The 21,506-nt window shown below is 30.3% G+C and overlaps 1 protein-coding gene across 1 annotated transcript in view; it reads right to left on the minus strand.

Moving 5' to 3' along the window:
• Neto (Neuropilin and tolloid-like) overlaps positions 1-21,506 on the minus strand; it is an 80,514-nt gene that overhangs the window by 35,494 nt on the left and 23,514 nt on the right. The gene's annotated exons all lie outside the window — the stretch shown is intronic.

Raw genomic sequence — 21,506 nt, forward strand, 5'->3', positions numbered from 1 at the left:
GCACACGCGGATTTTTCGTTAGGGGAGAGTTTAAAGGTGAGCAGCGAAAGCCGAAAGAAAAAAACGAATGCTCGGTGCTGATGTGTTCGGATTTTATAAAACAGAAGAAATGTGTCGTAGATTAATTTGACACAATCTTCGTCAATGCAGTGTTAAATTGGGATAAAATCACATTGCCTAAATAATAATAGCTGATAACAAAATATCTAAGTATTTTAAAGACTTGTTTTAGAGAGACACTTATATTTCTATAACTTATTATTAATCTTAGTTTAGGGTTTATTTTTTAAGAAACAGTTTTATTAAATAAATGTGTTTCGATATCTAAAGCTTAATTTCAGATTACGTTCAAAATTACATTAAGACATCGTACTTAAAAAAAAAGATTAAAAAAGTCTTCGTACAAATTGTATAAGAGAATAATAAAGTTTTTTTTATTAACCCTGCGCAGACTTCGTAAGGATTTAAAGACTTAGACGATTTTTTAACTTTGAATTATTTGTTTTAAATTTGAACATATAAAAAATAATAATAAATGTTTTGGATCATACACAACTATACAATCGTGTTTTTCAATGTTGAAAGAGTATGCCAGAATTCTTTTTCAGATTTTTTAGAGTTCTAAAACCTTTCGAAAAACAAGACCGAATTCAATGATTCAGGCAGTGAAAAATTACGTGGTCTGCGCAGAGTTAAATATAAATTTTTTTTGCATATGCTATATTGCCATGTATATTGATTTCTCAATGCAGAATAGTGCAATGTAGGGTCGATCAATTCACCTGGAGTTATAAACGAAAATATTTGAGTTATGTGAAAAATTGAATAATGTAAAAAATGTCATAGATTTACCTTTGTAGTTTACGAAATAAAACTAATATCAAAGCTTTAGCATTCTGATGCTTCTCAAGATTTATAGGAAATATTGCGTTCTCTGTTACTTCATAATTTACAATATATGAAATATTCATATAGTTCATACACAACTTAGTTTAGTATTCACAGTCAATCAATAACTTACACGAACATTGTGCACATTGTTTGAAAACCTTATACAAATATACACATTTTATACGTTAAAATAAAGTTAGAAGAAAAAAAAATTAGTAATTCAAATTTTTTTGCCTATTTTTCTAGTCTTGCACATGAAATGCTGAAAAATTGTTCATACACACACAACACGCGCGCGTGCGTGTGTAATGTTAAAATATAAAAACAAGAAAACAAAATAGATATTAAAGTTAGATATACGAAACTTGAAAAATTGCTTTGTGTTCCTAAAATAATTTTCTTTAAAAAGCTTCTTTTAAAAGTGCACTTCAATTAATTGAGCAAGACAAAAGAAATAATAATTCAGCTTTTGCGAGTAGTAGCAATTTGTTTCTATTTATTTCTGAAAATGATTTTGTTGCAAGTGTCATTTTATGTAATGGATGTACTTTTTTAAGTATTTTTCCAACAAAATAAATTAAGTTTTTAATACTTTTTCCGTTATAGTAATTTATGGATATTTTATGCTTCGTACGCGCTCTCTATAATGAATGTATAAGGTATTAGATTCTATTATATAAAATATTATACATATTAATATCCAATAAACAAGAAATGGATGAACAGTCGATAGATTATTGAAAATACTGCACACACACATACACACATCTTTCCAGAAAAGCATAATATTATACTTCATGTAACAACTGTCGAATGCTACGATTGCCTATCCACGCCAAAACATTAATAAGTAGGTAGGCGCGTTATAACGATAATTCTCAAGCTGCGTATTCAAAATGCGAGATTTATTTATCTCGACGTTATTTCCGGTATTTCCTGGAAGACACCCCTTATCTCAATAACGCGATTTATTATCACAACCACCGATGATTCAAACCAGATCGAGGTTGAATATGGGCCAACGCACAGTTGAACACTGTCCATCCACTGTGAGCGCACACACATATGCACGACTGTTTGCCAAACCGTACGTTCGCATTCCTGCATGAGGTGATATCCGTTTTCGCAGTGATTCATAGAGGTCGAAGCGTGAGGCAACGCGTCACGTTGATCGGTCAGCAAGTACAATGGCCAAACGGTACGGCAGTGTCCGAAGGGCTGGATGAGGAACGAGGGAATGATCGGTTTCCGAGAAGAAACTAACTAGCCCGCAGCTACGGCAAATCCCGTTCTCTCTGTTTGCCGACAATCCCCGATAGATACGAACCAAGGTGAAACGCGTCTATCAGCACGATGGATTCGTAGTTGGGACAAACTTTAGTTTAATTGCTTTTTCCACCGAGATTATTCTAGATGGTTTCTCTCGTCGCTATCGAAAGATCGAAAGTTTATTTAAGCTGTGGTGTGTACTCTTTTAACATTTTCACTGCTCGAATGCATCGCAAATTTCGTTTTATCTGCGAAAAATTTAATGCATAACATCAAGCCTGTCTTTTAGCGTAAAAAAATTTATATAAGTATGTACATACTTTATATAAACTTTGTAAAATTTTATGAGATTTGATTTACCGAAATGTTTTATCCGTAAAACCATTATTTGCAGGATTCCTTATGCTCGAAGACTTTTGACTTAACCGCAGATTAAATTTAGCTACCGTGAATTCTAGGAACTTCGTTTAAAGTTTAACTCTGCTTAATACCGGCTTTACCTATCTTAATCGCTATCTACATTTAAATCCTCAATTTTAAACGCTTTGCCAGAATTTTGCTGAGAAATGTGACTTGAAAAAGAGATTAAATAGTTTCTATAATGTATGTTAATAGCAGTGTGAGTTAAACAACTAAAAGCTGTTCTTATAAATTATTAACATCATTTAAATAGGCTTACACAATATTGAAGTAATGATTGTATTTTGATTTTAGTTTATCTTAAATATTTATCTTCTATATCTATATTTACGTATATGTTTAGAGTTTCTTCTCAGTGTTATAATAAAATATACATATAAGTAGTAATATTATTCTCTTCAGAATTATGGCTAATTGTCTCTAATAATATTATAATTTAATTATTTTAAGTTTTTTAATATAATTTTCAAGTATTTTGGCTCAAAAAAGCTATATGTATAAGTATAAAGCTTTTACTCAAAATAAAGGAACCGATATTTCATAACGCATTTTACAAAATTCATCATCTTGTAAAACACACACTGTGAAAAGTTGAATTAATCGTGCGGCAATTTTATCAGACGATGATTTCGGTGGCGTTAATTAGCGGTCAGGGATAGGTTCTCCGGACGATCGTTAATGTCGCCTCGTGTTCAAGGACAAGCGCGCACCGTGTGACCGCAATTAATGGCCTCTGATGCACCGACACGATGGCACTCCCGGTCTTAGAGTATTTCGCTGTTCAACGAAACACGGAGACGGCAAGCAGCCTCGCCTGGACCTGATTTACGCGCGATCGCATTAAACGGTTCTTTGATGGCCCCTTACCTCCTGAGTGGTTGATAACTTGATTTGCTGCCCCACTTTGGAACTCAGCCACGACTCTTACCCTCTACCCAACCCTTCGACGTCATGGAAATGCTTCCTCTACTTCGAGCTTGAAGCGACAATTTTTTTCTCCTTGGCTATCGTTCTCTTTGCTCCTTGCTCCGTTCCACCCTCGGACAAGTACCGGAGTAACCATATCAGCAATAAGAAAAGATTGCATTATATATAAAGGATTTGCTACCGTTCTTCGAAACGATGCATTCTATTAAAGCCAGAAACTAACTTTGTATGAAACATTATATAGATAGTGGTCGTTATACTTAAAGAGTTCGCTCACTCCTAAACTGTTAATGTTGTGTATGCTAATGTAAATACGAAACAGCATAGTTGTAATTTTCTGCATGACATTAGACTACTAAATTATTTCTCTGATATAAACGGTATAATTATAGTATTTAGTTTAAAAAAAAAATGATTTTAATATATATATATATATTTATATAAAATGCCGTTATAAATTATATCGTAAAAATATGAAATATATTATGTTATAATACATTACAAAATTCATACTTCTTTATTCAAATTTAAAACAATGTTGTCAAATTCATTCTTCATTAATTGCTTAGGCTTAGGAAAGAACACTTTGAGATTTTTATTCTCTCACCACTACTATTTCAGATTGACGTCAAAAACGAGAAAATAAGTAAAAAAATTTTTGTGAAATATATTAAAACTTTCCTTTTATTTCGTTAATAAACAACCATACATCTGAAAATGGATTATGGTATAATTAAAAACAAAATAAGTTACGTGTTTACAGTTATGACGAAATGCCGAATCAATAGGTAATATATATTACAAAAATTAATATGATTGAATTTCTCTCACAAGAAGTTAATTTTCGATATATTTTACGAGTCTATTCTATCAATTATAAATGTTTTATTGGAAAATATTTATTTAATAAAATTTATTCAAATATAATTTGTAAAATTATTAGTATGTATTTTCTCGCTTCTGACGTCACAAATTGAGATAGTACTGATTGTGAATAAATAAAAGCTATTATACGAGTAGATGTTACTTTTATTTTATAAACTTTAATTTTTTTTCTAATAATTTCGATAAATCGAAATCATTATATATAAATTTATAATAAAAATATGATTATTTTTAAATTTATCAATTATAATCCTTTCTCTCTCTCTCTCTCTCTCTCTCTCTCTCTCTCTCTCTCTCTCTCTCTCTCTCTCATAAGTCTTCGACATAACAAAAACATCACAAACCAAAAAGTTTATAAGTAAATAACACGAATAATAGATGTATGTTTTTTGTTAGACAGTTAATGAGAAACGATGTAAGTTTCCTTTACGAAAACTTGTTATGTTTCTTCGTCGGAAAAGTAGAAAAAGTGGCAGTCAGGTGGAAAAAGGTGCTGTCGTCGGCACGGTTTAAATTGGACTCGCGAAAAGCGACGACGAATTGGAGGTTACAGGTAACAAGACTGGTGGAAAAGCAGAATAAGAAGAATAGAAGAAGGACCAGCGGTCGTGAAGAAAAGCTCCCAGATGTATAACTGCGAACCAACAGGTTAACTTGGCGTCACGACCGAACTTTCCGATCGATCTTAACGAAGTGTCGTCTGTAACTTCAGTCGTTTACCGCTAACTTCTATGCAACTTTGACTGCAGTTCGCAAAATGTACGAAGCTGAGGCTATACGACATCGGTCTCTGTGAATACCAAGAAAACGACGAAGAATTGCTTCGATCGAGTAAAATTTATTTATGTCAATCTCACGATCTCGTGTTTGCTATGTCAGAAATTGTCTTTCAATATCCGTGAAGACAAGCGGAAATCATAAACTGAAGGCGAGTGGTGCCAGCTCTGAAAATGGAAGTTTTTTTAAAATAACCTACTGTGTGTGTGTGTGTGTGTGTGCGCGTGTGTTATTATAAAATAAATCTATTAAAAAAATTAACACTGTCTTTTTATTTTATCATACTTCTTAAATTTTTTGTACTAAATTGAAATAAAGTAATAATGTGTATTAAAGTAATATATAATAAAAAATAAAGTAATATGTAACAAAGTTTGAAATAAAAGAGTAATAAAATATAATAAAAATAAAAATATCATTTATTTTCTTTCGTGCAAAGATCCTTCCAATACTAAAAACATAATACTCCATTATTGATGTTTGCAAACGACTTTCAATAAACGCGATAGAAACTGAAGCGATTTTCAAAAGCAGAATTGCTACCACACTTTTATGGAAAAATATCTACCTACCGAAATTTATATTCGTCTTTAATTTTCTAGAAGTGCAAACCTCGTTCGCAGATTGGCGTCACAACGAATCCATTTAAAACAATAGAACAGCTTTAGCATTCTCTCTCGGTGAGACCCAAGCTCCATTATCGCCGATTGAAATTCGCAGCCAGTGTGCAGGATGGGCACCGAGAGGGGGCGTAAGATATCGTGGGATTAATTGAAAGAGGGGAAACGACGCGCACGATTGTTGGTCCTCTATCTCGTTACGACGTGATAACGAGAACAACCGAGCGCACTTCTTTAACGAACTCTGATCTCTTTTCAAAAGAGCAGCACCGGATTTTTTGCTAGTGTATGGTTGCGGGAATTTTACAACCGTAAGAGATTATTTAGATCTCACTTCTACCTAGAAACCGTGCCCTCATCCAATCTTCAATCGGCCATGATCTCATTAACGTGCGCGATTTCGACATGCTTAAAAGAATAAGCACGATTTATGGTGACATTCTCTCACATTATCATACCCAACGAAAGAATAATTAAATATGTACTATTCCGCTAGAATTCCAGAATTCCGCTTACTTTGGTTTGTTTGCTTCTATAAAGATGGAAAACATCTCAATTTAAAGAGTTAATTTATTCGAGGGAATAAACCATTCACTTTACAATTATATTATGCGGGAACTCAATCGTAAATTAATTCCAACTTTGCTATCTAATCTTTTGCAAAAAGTCGCAAAAGTTTCTCAAATTTGAAATTACAATTTTTTAAAATCACAAAAGCAATTAGAATTTTATTCAAGCAAAATGTTCAGTAATGATGTATGTAAAAAATATATTATTACTTTTTGTACGTAAAAAGAGATATTATAATTATTTTCGTATCTAAAAAAGATAACTTAAAAATATTGTATGAAAGTTATCAATTTTATATTTACAAAATTTACTTTATGAAGATTTTTACGAGTTTTACGTCTTAAAACAAGAAAGTTAATTAATATAATTCATTTCATAAAGGATGACAGGTACTTTTGAGCAACGGACAATGTACTGGCTCACGTTCGTCGTAAATTGCTTAATAGAATCCCGTATACAAGTTCGTAATTAGGAAATGGGCTTGCTCTAGCGAGTAGACACTTCTGCTGTTGTGTAGGGTAGAACTAATGGAAGATCAATATTTACTCATGCCGTGTCATAAGATATTACATGAAAAGGACATCTCGAATACGATATAGAGAAACGTAAGAACGTCGAAATATGTCGCGATATTTTGTAGGAAACGAATGCTGAGTTCGATATCTAGATACGAATTTCGACATGTTTATATATTGAATCGACACCCGTCCACTGGACTTCCAAATATGTATGATTCACTAAACTAAAACATAAATATATATATAAGAATGTTTCAAGAAACGTCGCTATAAATACAGAAAATTCAATATTATAGCTTTGTTATAGTATTTCTTATAGCACACTTTATCCAAGGGATGTCTTAGAATGTTTTAAGATACAAGGAAGTTCTCTGAATGTTTTTAGAACTCTTAATATTATGTGCTGTATGAGATATGACATAAGAGAAATATAATTTGTAATTTCTAAGAATTTTACAGCAACAGATAAATACACAGAGTTAAACTCTTAACATAAAAAATATTTTAATACCATCATTTTATATATAATAAGGTATATTCTAAAAATGCTTTATATAATATTAATTATGTGAACAAAACTTATAAACTATTTATGAAATTATCAACTGGTTCGAATTAATCAATAAATTTGTGAGGAACGGAAGCGCTTATTTTCCGAAGTATTTTCTATGTACTACAATATGGAAGATTCTCTCTTGCTAAAGTTGTGGTTTCAGGGAAAACTTTTGACAGTTACGGTAATCCTATCTCTGTTCTTTACAAACTCGAAACAATGTTGTATACAGATTCCAGTCATGCTTAATCTTTAAGTAATAACAGGCAATCAAATTACGAGAATAAGCAATTATCGAGTTCTTGATAATGATCCATTCATTTCTTCTTCATATAATCGCTGTACTATCTAATTTTGAAACGACTAAACTAAAGCAACCTTCATTAACCCTTTATAGCCCGAATTATTTTTATGGCTATAAAAAAATTTATGTAATGTAAAATCAACAAATATCAACCTCTAAATACAAATTAATAATGGAATTCAGTAATTTCAATAATTTTTTATTTTTTACAAAAATATTAAAGGATCATTTATGCTAGCCGTAATCTGTTGATTTATACCGTAATCTGTAAGAATTGACAACTATAGTCGAATTTATTTTCCTTTCATTTGATTAAATCAACAAAATATCAATATATTAGTATATGACTTCAAAGTTATACAGGACTATAGAGGGTTAAAAGGTAAATTCAACTATGAAGATCAAAGAAAGTTTAATATATTACAAGATATTGAAGATAAATTCTATAAAAAGAATATATAATATAAAATAAATTTGAAAATATAATAGGTGGGCTATTTTAGAGTGTAAAAATATGAAAAATTATATAAGTAATAATACATAAAAATTACAATTTATATTAAGAATAAATCGTATAATATATTTCTTATAAATATTAGTAGTTTTATCTCTAATTGTATTTTTATTTCTAAGTTTTATTTCTATTGTGTGTGTGTGTGTGTGTGTGTATATTAGATGGAAAATTACAATTATAAAAGTATATTTTATAATTTTTAGGTAAATGATTATAAAAATTATTGTAATATTATAATACATAATGTGTGCGTGGTAACACTATACATATTACGTCTGTATTTTTACGCTCTTATGAATAAAATAGTACGTATAGAAAAATTGTACGAAGTTTATTGGCCAATTATTACGTAAAATGTTTCTATGAACTTAACTTTAATTGTAAATTGATTTTTAAAAATTGTTTAGTTACTATAAAAAATAATTTTATTTGTACGTTTTAACTTTAATTTACGTGTATAAGTATATACATACACTTTTGATAGTGAATAACAAGATTATTCACAACTGTTGTTTTACATAATTTTGTATAGTATACATATATGTATATAGCAAAAATATATCGTACATTTTAATATATCATGGTAATATAAAACTATTTATTATATAAATACAACAAATATATACGTAATAATAATTTTAATCGTTCTTTTAACTTTGATTAAATTATATCTGATTGTTATTGTTCATAATTAATACGCATTCAATTTTCAAACTCATCGGTCTACCATTGGTAACAACCCTCTTGAACTGAATAGATAACCATCTAAATAGTTAACCATTTAAATGAGTTCAAATTGCTGCTCTATAGATATTCTAACTCTGGCATCAATCTTTCATCTCGCAAAGTCTCCATATGACTGGTGCAAACGACGGTAACTATCAGAGAATCAGTGGCGCGAGATTCAATAGCAAACGATTTAACTAGGAATGCCTAGAGGCTGTCTACCACTTTAGCTAGTTAGATGATAGGTTTACTGAGGGTTAGGAGAGTACTATGACGTACTCCAACCTCAAGAAGATAATCGGAGGAGCGAGAAATTCCATGAAGGCATTACTGGACAGTTTGCAAGTTTCTTGATAGTTTCCGCGATATTTGTCCCCATTCAGTCGTGATCTGATAGAATTTCACTATTATTTCTGATGGTTAAATTATTTAAAATGTTACATTAAAAAACAGTTATTTATAATTATTCCTAATTTACAGGAGACACATCAAAACTATTCGGAATTGATTTGATCCTCCTTGAAAATTATTAACTGGCATGCACTGTGAGATAAAAATGATTGCAAGTCTTATAATTTAACTATAATTTATAATTATTTTTTGGATCAACTCTAAATTTATAATTATTTTAATCATGCACATTATAGCTATTTTAACATTAAAATATTTTAACATAAAAATTTCGCGTGAATTTATACTGATATATATGTATTAGGTATACTTCATATTTTTAAACTGCGCGCCGAACAATTATTGCTCGGCGCGCAGTTTAGAAAGATTTAGCAGTTTAGAATTGATATATGTAGAAACTACATATATCAATATATAAATTCACGCGAAATTATATATAAGTAACTAAGATCTAGCTAAATTGTTATAGGCTTCGTATTCGTATTATATAGTTAAGAATGTATATTATTTGTTCTAATCGTTCATTGGTAATTAATTTATTTAATCACTAATTATAAAAAAATATACTACAAAAATAAAAAGAAAAGAGAGCAGGATTCGCGCGTCGGAGGTCCATCAGCGTCTTATCTACGCGTTTTACTTGCTTAACTACACCGATTAGTTTTACATTTACAAATGCTGGTACATGGAAAATTTTAACAATATCTCGTACACTATTATGTATGGCACAACTTTTGTTGTAGTTAATTAATAAAAGAAGCGTAATATATGTATTCGATTTAACAAAATTTGAAATGTGGTTGGAGGTTGTTCAATTTTGTGAGTCGTAATCACGATTTAATTAACAAATTTTTCTAAAACTATAATCGATATTTATGGACCATTGTGTGTGGGAAAGAAAGAAACGCAAAGATATTGTTCCACAAATAAAAAAAAAGCTACCTGTTAATTATTTTGTCTAGTGGTAATTGATATTAATAGGGTAATAAAGAAAATATGCGGGAATAGAACAATCGCCTCAGGCGCTGTCTTCTCTTCAGGGTCGGCGCGACCATACAGGAATGACTTCCAAAACTTGACTCTGTTAATTCCGAATAGCTTTTATCATTGCTCAATATTCGGTGAACAATAAGGATAAAATGATATTGAAGTTGACAGAGTCAAGTTTTGGAACGTAACCCAGGAGAACTAGGCGATCGTCTAGGGCGGCAAAATCCGATGGCGGGCGACACTTATGCCAGCTCTAATTCAAACGCGTTGCCACTAGAGCCTTTGAGATCGACATTAAAGATGCGTTTTATTTTTACATGGTATAAGCATTATTTCATCTTCGTTTATCAAATATTAAACAAAGATGAATGATGCTTACTAAGCGCTGTAAGTGCAAAATAGGACACACTCTGAATCGGGTTAAATTGTCACACTGGTCTAATTAATTATCTATAAATCACGTGATTACGACGCCAAATTTTTTCACAACCAATGCGATCAATTTTTAATATCTCGCAATGTCTAGTTTCTATAATTTTAGTCGCCACATACAATTTGAAATTTCGCGCGGAAATGCACTCTTTGTCTTTGCTAGCTAATTAGGTGGACGCTATATAATTCAACACTTCCCGCAAAATCATGTTTTGAAACGATCTTAGACTAATCAAGACCACCTATAAACAAATGCAATTTTTCAGTTTTTTTTCATTTATTTAATTGTTATTGCTATGGAAGTTGCCGAGCTTCATGGCTCCAACACACCAGTGTAGTGTTATGCGCGACACGATACGCGACATATGACTCGCGATATCCGATCAATAAACAGCTCTTCTAAAAAAGCAGTACGTTGATTGAGTCTCGCATGTTGCATGTAGCGATATTGCGATATCGCACATCGAAATTTTATTTTCAATATTATTCTTAGGAAAATCAAAGTCTATCATTTGAACAGGACCTTGATTTGACAAGGTTTCGTCGCAGATTGTCATCACAATTTTCCCAAACTCCAGAGTCTCTGTAGTTCAAACCAAATATAGTTATGATTATTTTATCCCTCACTAAATCTCAAAATTGATACATATAAAAAAATCTCTTAGATTTTTATGCAACATTTTGCAATATATTTTTAGAAGAATCAAATCGGTTCCATATTTATACAATTACAATGTGTTTAGAAATATAAAAACATTACAAATATTTTAATTTAATAAATTGTATTAATTTAGTCCAATTATAAATATAGAACACTTAATTTTGTGTAATCCTTTTATCAGATAAAATCAATAATAAAAAATGTGTGATTTAAAAGCTTAATTGATAATTTTAAAAGGCTTTTCAAAAATTTACATTGACTTTTCGATTAGTTGATTGACACTGGTTTATGTTTGTTCTTCAGGATTTGCTACAAATTAACAATATTCTATGTTTTTAGTGATGGTTGGATATTTTCTTCCTGAGAAATAGCTACTCAAACAACCATTGATTGAAAAGCTAGTCATCCGTACGCAACGTGGAATATTTTACGAACTATTTCTGTACATAGTGTGTGGGTACCATGTCCTGTGGTATTAATGGTAGAAAATATTGTTTCGTCAGATAAAATATTTAAAAGATAAAAAGGGCGTGCGTGCATACATGTACTGATGGCATACATTTATATAAATATATTTAATCGACTAGCCAGATAGATCTGCATATTATTTTATGGGTGTATATCTGAACAGTACTGTGGAACATATAATATTTTTAATATTATCGTATAAAATAGCTGTTGGAAATGCTCTCTTTATCGACGGTTTAATTTCCTGCGATGACTTTATATTTTTGAACTTACTGGTATGTCATTTTAAAGAGTTGTTTGCAAAATAAATATCTATAGGTAAATACACAGAACGATGATGTACATAAATATAAATGTTTTTTCCAGATTTATTTTTCCTATCTAAAATCTAGAGTATAAATATAAGTAAGCTTCAGCAACGTATTTTTGTTGACTTTAATCCGACATTTCAACTGGAATATGGTCGGCATTAATGTTTGCATACTCTGACAACAATATCGTCAATTTAAGAAATAAATGCGCATAAAATCCAAGCAATCCGGATATCGCATTGAACTTTGAACGTAAAATTGACCACGATTTTACGATCTCGATATAAATGGCGTGTATATCGAGAAAAAAAACAGGAAATTATTCAAGTTTTTGCATGTAGGACAATACCAATTAACAAAACCAGAGATGGGAATGTTTCTCTGAAAAACGTGATTTATTATATGAGAGCGACATATGTATACGTGTAAATTGAACTGTCTCCCACCCTCGGCTTCTCGCTCATCCCGCGGAAATATTATTGCAGCGGCGTATCTTTCAATCTTGCTGTTGCTTTCGTTTACAGTGCGGTCGTCGATTTACATATCTGTTCAATACCGTCGGACGTAGTCAACACAACCGGAGCAATTGCGACGCTCGATAGTATCTACGATACGTCAAACACGAACATCGGACCGTCACTCTGATCGATCACACCAGATTCCGAAACGATGGTAAGTTTGCGTAATCGGAGTTACAGTCCGGCCACATCCTCGAGTTTCGCGGACCTCCCGGACGGATTTCCGCGTCAAGCTGTCTCGTTTGGCGTACTGTGGGAATGCATCGAGAAATATTCGCGGCGAATTATTCATTTACTACAAAAACCGTAAAAATATCGATATTCGTCTGTTCAGACGCTATAGTCGGACTGGAATTCGAAATAGCGCTCGAGGGTTCGCGCTATGATAAAAGGATCGTATGGCACTGTTCCATAAGCGAGCTAACGTCGTGAGTGGGCATCGTTTGCAACAGTCATTGAGATAACGAACCCTTTGTGGTTGGAGTCATTTTACAGCATCGTAGGGAAAAGCCGCGGCTGTTACAGCTGTGCAGCTGTTGCACTGATTTCGCACGCGATAAAGGGTGCAACAAGGAAACTGCGAAAAAAAAAATAAAAGTTGAGAGTGTCAGAGCAATGTGGAAATTAATATACAATTAAGTACAATAAATACCTTTAAATTGTTAGAAATAAATTTTTTCAAATATTAAAACAAATTATTATTTATTAATTAGTCTTCCAAATAAATTTAACTTTTAATTTTGTAATGTTGGAACATTAAATTAATATAAAATTAGTTATTATAAAAATATTAAATAATCTAAATAAAATTAAAAACTCGCCTTTTAGTAGACCAGGTATTTCATTTTTATTTTTTACATGACTTATACCCAATTTTCCGTCATATTTACTGCATTTTCTGAAATTGTCGGATGTTTGATCAAATCAGAGTTACGGCACATCCGACAACAGTTATTGAAGATATCTCGTTCTGGGGTCAAGCAATCAATATAATATAATAGTAATGGTCGGTCCCTATACTAACAAAATAATAACGCACGTGCATTGTACGTGCTGTTCCTAACAATACCTTTGAACAAACGACAAATAATAGTAATTGAGCAATCGTATTTCACCAACACATCAAATTCAGATTTATGATATAAGTGGTAATAAAGATATATAACGCAAACAAAAAATTTACAATGTGATTAAACGTATAACAAAAATTTTTTAATTATCAATATTATGTTTGAAATACTAGAACATCCTAAAATAGTTAATATCTACAAAATATCTTTGTCTTTTTAAAAGATAATTTCTTTTAATATAAAGTATTTATATTTAAAATATACGTTATATATGCTTTCCTAAATATTCAATTATAGAAATTAAAATGTTATATACGTATCAATTAAAAGATAGCGTATGAAAATTTATCTAAAATATAACTGTCTAAAAAATTTCGAGATCAATTTTTTCTTATACGTACAAATAATGCCATTTTTTCGAGACAACTACTGTACTAATTTTAATACAATGTTAGAATATTTGTACCGACTTCTTTATGGGGGGGGGAGGGGGTGCTGAAGATAATATATTTCAAAAATCAACCGCATAAATTTCAGATCAGATTATTTTCCTCATGAAAATTTTACAGCGTGCTGATGTTGAATTTTATTTCAAATTTCAAACCTGGGAATTGGTTAATCTCAAATTCGTATTGTAAATTTAAAACTAATTTTGTTTCAAAATTCACACATGGGATTAATCTCAGAGGAAACAAAACCGATCAAAGTAAAGGTGAAAAATTCAAAATGAATACAATATTGGTCTCTTTGTTTGACGCAGATGGCTTTGACTTCTGAAATAAAAAATTCAGGAAATGTGTTTTGATGATATTTTGGACATCTAGGCAAATTCACTTCGAAATAACCTTCAGAGACGAGCGTATTGAAAGCCATTTCAAAAGATGACTACTATAAGAGCTTTTAACGGTTGAAATACGTTCTAGGCAGTGCATTGAAGTCAGATGGGACTATGTTAAAGATTTCTATTAATAAAATTTATATATCTTTATTTCTCAATTTTTCCTGAATCCATCTCGGAACTTTTTAGACAGACCGTGTAAAATAAATTAAAGTTTAATATACACGTATTTCGTTACTATTATATTAGAAAGTTAAGTTAATTATATTGTACTATTCTCAAGCAAATTGTAAAATAGAGAAATATTTGAGTAGAACACGTGGCACATGAGATAGTGGCAAAGATCCTTCTCAAGATTCCGTAGAAGTTTCTTGCTGATAGCCTGCCAAGTGACGAGACTGCGGATTGCTAGACGATGCGCGGTCGCCATATATTTTGGAAATACCAAGAACGTGTCTTGAGATACTATAATGAATATATTTTGGCGTTTAGATTAAAGTTTATCAAGTTGTTTAATCAATTAAAGGTTTAATAATTATTATGTGATCCAACAATTGACACAATGACAGCGTTTTATTGTAAAAAAAAGTTGAATATATTGTAAAAATGACTTAATATGAGATGTATTTAAACAAACAAGGAAATTAAATGTATAATTAAATTAAAAACATGATACAGATATAAAATAAAAAAACATTTATACTCTCTCTCTCTATATATATAATAGATAATATATATTAAAAAAAATTAAAATCAAAAATAGAACTCTCGAGAATGTCAATAACAATAAATAAAACAGGCTAATGAGAGTCAAAAACTGCGGTTGTTCGTGCGAATTAAAAATATTTTATTAAAATATACTTATAAAAATAACTCAGACGTTTCGGCTTCTATTTGAGCCATCTTCAATGGTCCGAACAATATCCATTCAAATTTAAAATTTAAAATAGCATGGTCATCAATTGACTGCACAGGTGTGGTAACACATCATCTCCATTAGACAAAAAATTTGAACGTTCTTTGGCAAATAATGGAAAACTATTAAATAAAAATTGTCAATAAACAAATAATCAATGAAAAAAATTAAAAAGATTAATGGGAAACTCACCAATGCAGCAAATTAACATCAAAAGAAATTACAAAGTTATACGTGTGAAATAAACATGATACACAGTCAACGGACAATAGTCATATGAGATAAAAAACAAAGTGTGGGAAAGACAAGAATATAATGAGACTGCGCAGAACGGTAAAAACAGATACCACCAATAACTAAGCACTATTATATTGACACAAAAGAAATCATATTACATACATCATTTTAACGAGTCTAAGATAGGTAAGTACGAATCATGTAAAAATTCGGTATCTGATTGTAAATTCAAACTATTAATTTCTAATTTAATGTGTAGCATTTCTGCAATACGTCGTCTATAAAACCATCTTTCAGAATCAACAATCTCAGTATTATCCCAATCAAACTCATGATTCGAATTTAATCTATGCTCACTAATAACAGAAAAATTTCCATTATTTTTGCGTATGTCATTTTTATGTTCAGTGATTCTTGTTTTTAGTGTGCGTTTTGTCTGACCAACATATGAAGCATTGCAGTCATTGCAATTAATTCTGTAAACTACATTCCTTTTTTGCATATTAGGTAAACGATCTTTGTGTGTATGGATGAAACAACTGAGCTTATTGAGACTGAAAAACGATAAATTTACATCTAAATCTTGTACAGCATTTTTGAATTTGTTAGCAATATCACTCATGAACGGAATAGTAAACCAAATCTTTTTTTCCTTTTTTTCTTCAAGTACTTTATTCAAATCAATATCCTGTTTTGAGGTTTTCTTCAATAATAGAGATTTAAGTCGTTCATTAATAATATTAAAAACAAAATCCACCGGATAGTCATTATCAAGTAAAGTCTCTATAACAAAAATCAAGTTCTTTTTATGGAATTTAGGAACTGACAAAAGAAAAGCCCTATCAACCATACCGATGACAGTACCTCTTTTTTGAGAAAGAGGATGTTGTGAGAAAAAATTTAAATATCTTCCGGAAAAAGTAGGTTTATGATACCAGTCGTATTCAATCATGTTATTATTCTTTATAATAGTTATATCCAAAAAGTTGAGATTAGAACCCCCAATCTCCATTGTAAATTGTAAGCGTGGATGTAACGAATTGAACAAAGGTAAGATATCGTTGATTTTTTCAGCGGGAACACTCAGAGCTATGTCATCTACGTATCGGACATATAAAGGTATATGAAAATCTAACATATTCAAAGCATTTTTTTCTAAATCCTGTAAAACGATATCAGCTATGACAGGAGATAAAGGAGATCCCATGGGCATTCCAAATTTTTGTCTGTAAATTACACCGTCAAAAGAGAAAAAGGCAGAATCAAAAATAAATCTCAATGCAATAATGAATTCTTCTAAAGAGATTTTAGTTCCCTTAGAAATGGAGGGCCATCTACGAGTGATGCTATCTATGGCTAGGTCAATCGGTATGTTGGTGAAAAGAGAGACCACATCTAATGAGATTAAAATGTGATTTTCCTCTAAGGTTGTATTGTTTAAAATGTCGATTAAATGGAAACTATTTTTTATGAAACTAGGAGAATTGACGCTAACTTTGTATATGATTTTGTGTAGAAATGTAGATAATGGATATAAACGACTGTCTATAGTGGAAACAATAATTCTAAGAGGAATGTCAGGTTTATGGATTTTTGGAAGGCCATAAGCACCAGGAAGTGTACCATCACTAACATAAAGGTGACTGTAGCTTTGCTGTGAGATGAAATCCTTGCTTTTCCATCTACAAAGCAAATCCCTCAACCTTCTGGATAAAGATGAAGTAGGATCCTTTTTAACGACTTCATAAGTACTCTCATCACTTAACATACAGTGCATCCTATCTCTATATTCAGTTCTCTCCATAGCGACAGTCACATTACCCTTATCAGCTCTAGTGAGTATGATGTTATTATTGTTTTTTAAAAAATTGTTAGTAGCTGTCAACATATGGAACAACTTATTCTTAATATTGTCAAACCGATTAAAATACGAAGAAAGATTGCTAATAATTGATATAGCTTGGTTCCTAACACATGAACGAAACTTAACATGTAAATTATTTATGCTATTCTCTATACTTTTTATGTATTCAAGCATTGTCTTCCTATAATTAAAAGGAGGCATAGAAAAATTATCTCCCAACTGTAAAAGACCTAAAACGTCAATCGGAAACTGCACATTAGACAAATTCATGAACCATTTATCTCTCTTTTCAGATAATGATGTATTTTTATGATTAATATATATTAATTTTTTTACTTCAAAAGTGACACAACTAAGAAACGTGATTTTCAAGTTATTATCATGTGAATGAGTTAAATAAACATTATCCTTATCAATCATCAAAAGTGAACTAACTTATCTTCATAAAAAATTATCAAAATTGTCACAATTTGAAAAGAGTGGTTTTTTTTAAGGATTGCAAAATAAAAAAATGACGTTTGTGATTATATTCAAAATATATTTTCTTTGTTAATATTAATAGTCGATAATTTTCTATCAAATTAAATAATAATTTTTTCACTTTTGTGAAAAATTTAATTTTTTGTATTAGTTTTGAAGAAAAAAACATTATTTTTAAAGAGTTTCGAATTTGAATCAATTCTCTCATAATCTGGTGACGAATATGTGTTATGAATCACATAACTTTATAATAATTATGCAATAATTACGGAAATCGTTGATTCATAAATAAAGGTATGTTTTATTTATTTGGATGCATCATTTATGAATTGAATTATTTATTCACGATCTTCAATTCATATATTATTGCATTAATGGTTAATTAAGAATGTCAAAATCCAGTTTTATGTTGCAATAAAATGTTTCAAAACATGAATACTTATGCAAATTATTAGAAATAACGTGCAACATTACAAATATGAAAATTAACGACTGTGAGAAGAATTTTACAATTGCCTATTATTACTAATTGCGATAGGAAAATTTTGCAGTTCTAATTGAGTTTTACAGACATGTAATTATAAATAGTTATAATATAATATATTTTTTTTATTTTAGTCAATATATTAGAATTATCGATAATTAAAATTGTTAACAATATGAATATCAAATAATATTTATGTATAAAATGTATAAGGTTATTATTATAATGATGAGAACTTAACTTTAATCATATTGATATTGAGATAATTACATTATGTAATTTATATAGGAGGCCTAATGTGCTGTAGTCACTTATCCAAATGCAATCACAGTTGCAATCATCATTATGCAATACAAACTAGTCCCATTGCCAAAGTCAATTACAATTTCTTGCTTGTTACACCGAGTTTAGAACGGAATGACGAGAAGACCGACGCGAATTTAGAAACGTCTCAATGTATGTCTAGATATGTGATGTATATGATACAGAAAAAAATCATATAAAAATTATTATTTAAATGTTAAAGTAAATTCTATCTTTTGCATTAATTATATTTAAAAATAATCCCATATGTATATATATATATATATATGCATATATCCGTAATTTTATTTTAATATTAATGGAAGTACAATTCAGTTCATGGATATACTACAATATTTTTAGAACATTTTTGAATAACATTCATAATTGTTTTCCATTACCAAAAGTAACAGAAAAACAAACAGACTATACGAGAAGAAAATGTATTAAATGATATGTTAGTTCAGAATATCACTGATATTTTTAGAGATTAATATATTTATTATGTTATTACATTTCATCTGGTCCAAATATCATTTGCTCTAGTTTTACGACTTTGTATGGCGGTATTTATATTCTATACGCACGTTTATGCTTCACAGTTTCTGAGATTTGGTCGAGGACCACTGTAATCATCGCGGTTGCTATTTTAGTACACGCGAAGAAGACTCGATAACTCACAAGCGAGGCTCGTCGACCCTGACTCAAATTCAAACAAGAGCCAGCTGCTGTTCATTGCCTAATCCAACGGATCTCGAAGTCTCAGGTTAAAAGAGAAATCGGCAAATTTCTCAAGTCCATAAATAATTACCTGTACGAGCTGAGTATCGACTCATTTGATACAATTTTATTTTGATTTATTTCTGAATCAAAGGATTGTATGTTAAATAATTTTATGTATTAACATATTAAACATAATATTTTTTCATGTATAAAAAATTGTTGAAGTTATCTATATAAATTCACGTGTAGTCAAATATAACCCGTAAATAAAAATATATATATAGAATTTAGTAATAATAAATAAACGTGTAATTAAATTTATTAAATTATATAGCATAAATAATATTTATACCGCATAATTTAATTACAAATTTGATTATTCTAAATTTTTTCTGACTACGGACAAGTCGATTTAATTGGTTTAATTTGAAATGCATCTGAATCTTTTGAATCTTGCACGAATGAGTAGTTCGAAACGTAGAGACATTTTTCGTCTGAACGACTAGGAGCAGCTTCTCCGGTCGTTCGTAGATACATCGATTCGTTATCGAGATATTGCTTTCGTGCAGCCACCGACAAGAAGAGTGGTTGGATTCACGAAGATTTATGATTTCACCGAACGCGTTTGCCAATTTTTTTTCTTTCTCGACTTTCTAGCTACGATCGTCTCGCGTAACCACGTTTGAATGTACACAAGTACAAAATGTGAATTGTTTGCTGTATATTATTTTCTTTGATGCAAAGAATAAACGATGTATAATAAAGGAATATTCTCATAATTTAATTTTTTGTTTGTTTAACTTTTTATTATGTTATTTTATTAAATATAGTAGATTAATATAAGTGAATAAAGTCAAATACTAAATATAAAAAGGATTAATTCTCAATTTCTGATATTATTATTATATTGATAACGTTAGTTATGGACAGTTAACAAATTTGATAGAGCATCTATTGTAAATTTCTCAAAGTACATAATTCATTAATGAAGTTTTACCGAACCACATCTATCACTAAGAATGGCTACTCCGATTATAGTGAAAATCGTGATCGCTGGAATAAAGGAGTCCATTCTGCGTTTCTTCCGCTTTGCAGCTTCGACTCTTTTGTGGGCCAGTCAGAGAAAATTTACTATCTTCTCGCGGTATCCTTAGCCAACGAACCGAACCACCGGGATGTATCAATCACTCGAGGCCTCTCTTACTCCTCCAGAAAGTTCAGTCATGTTCATGCTATGAAGTTGCATTAAACTTATACATATGAAACAGGGTGGAAACATATAGTACTTCTGAAGTTCACGGTATAGAGTAAATATGAATGAAGAGAGTTTCGGCAGTCATGTTCGTCATTATATGACAATAACATCAGCATTTTTATAAAACATGCTTAAATCTATTGAGAAAATTATTTCAAATAATTTTTTTTACGTTGTACAATTTATGTTCTTCTTATTATATGATGGATTAAATAAAATGCATAAAAATATCGTGTGGGTGAGAATAAAAGAATATGTATGTATTTTCGTGGGAACATCTAGATTCTAGAATATCATTTCTTTGCAATAAACTATTTCAATATAATTGGATTTATAATATTGAAGTATATTATACGCTTCTCAATCCAATTTATGAAAATTACGCATTTTCTTTTATTATACTTTGAAATAAAGTCATACATTGAATATTGTATTTATAAATTCTCGAATTTATGTGAGAATTATTCATAAAACAGTTGCATTCTAAATATTTTTATTGAGGATTTAAAACTTATATTTCACATATTGCATTTATTATAAATTAATGGACAAATATATCCGTAAATTTTGA

Source organism: Cyphomyrmex costatus, unplaced genomic scaffold, assembly GCF_001594065.2.
Source record: "Cyphomyrmex costatus isolate MS0001 unplaced genomic scaffold, Ccosl1.0 scaffold538, whole genome shotgun sequence".
NCBI classification, from domain to species: domain Eukaryota; kingdom Metazoa; phylum Arthropoda; class Insecta; order Hymenoptera; family Formicidae; genus Cyphomyrmex; species Cyphomyrmex costatus.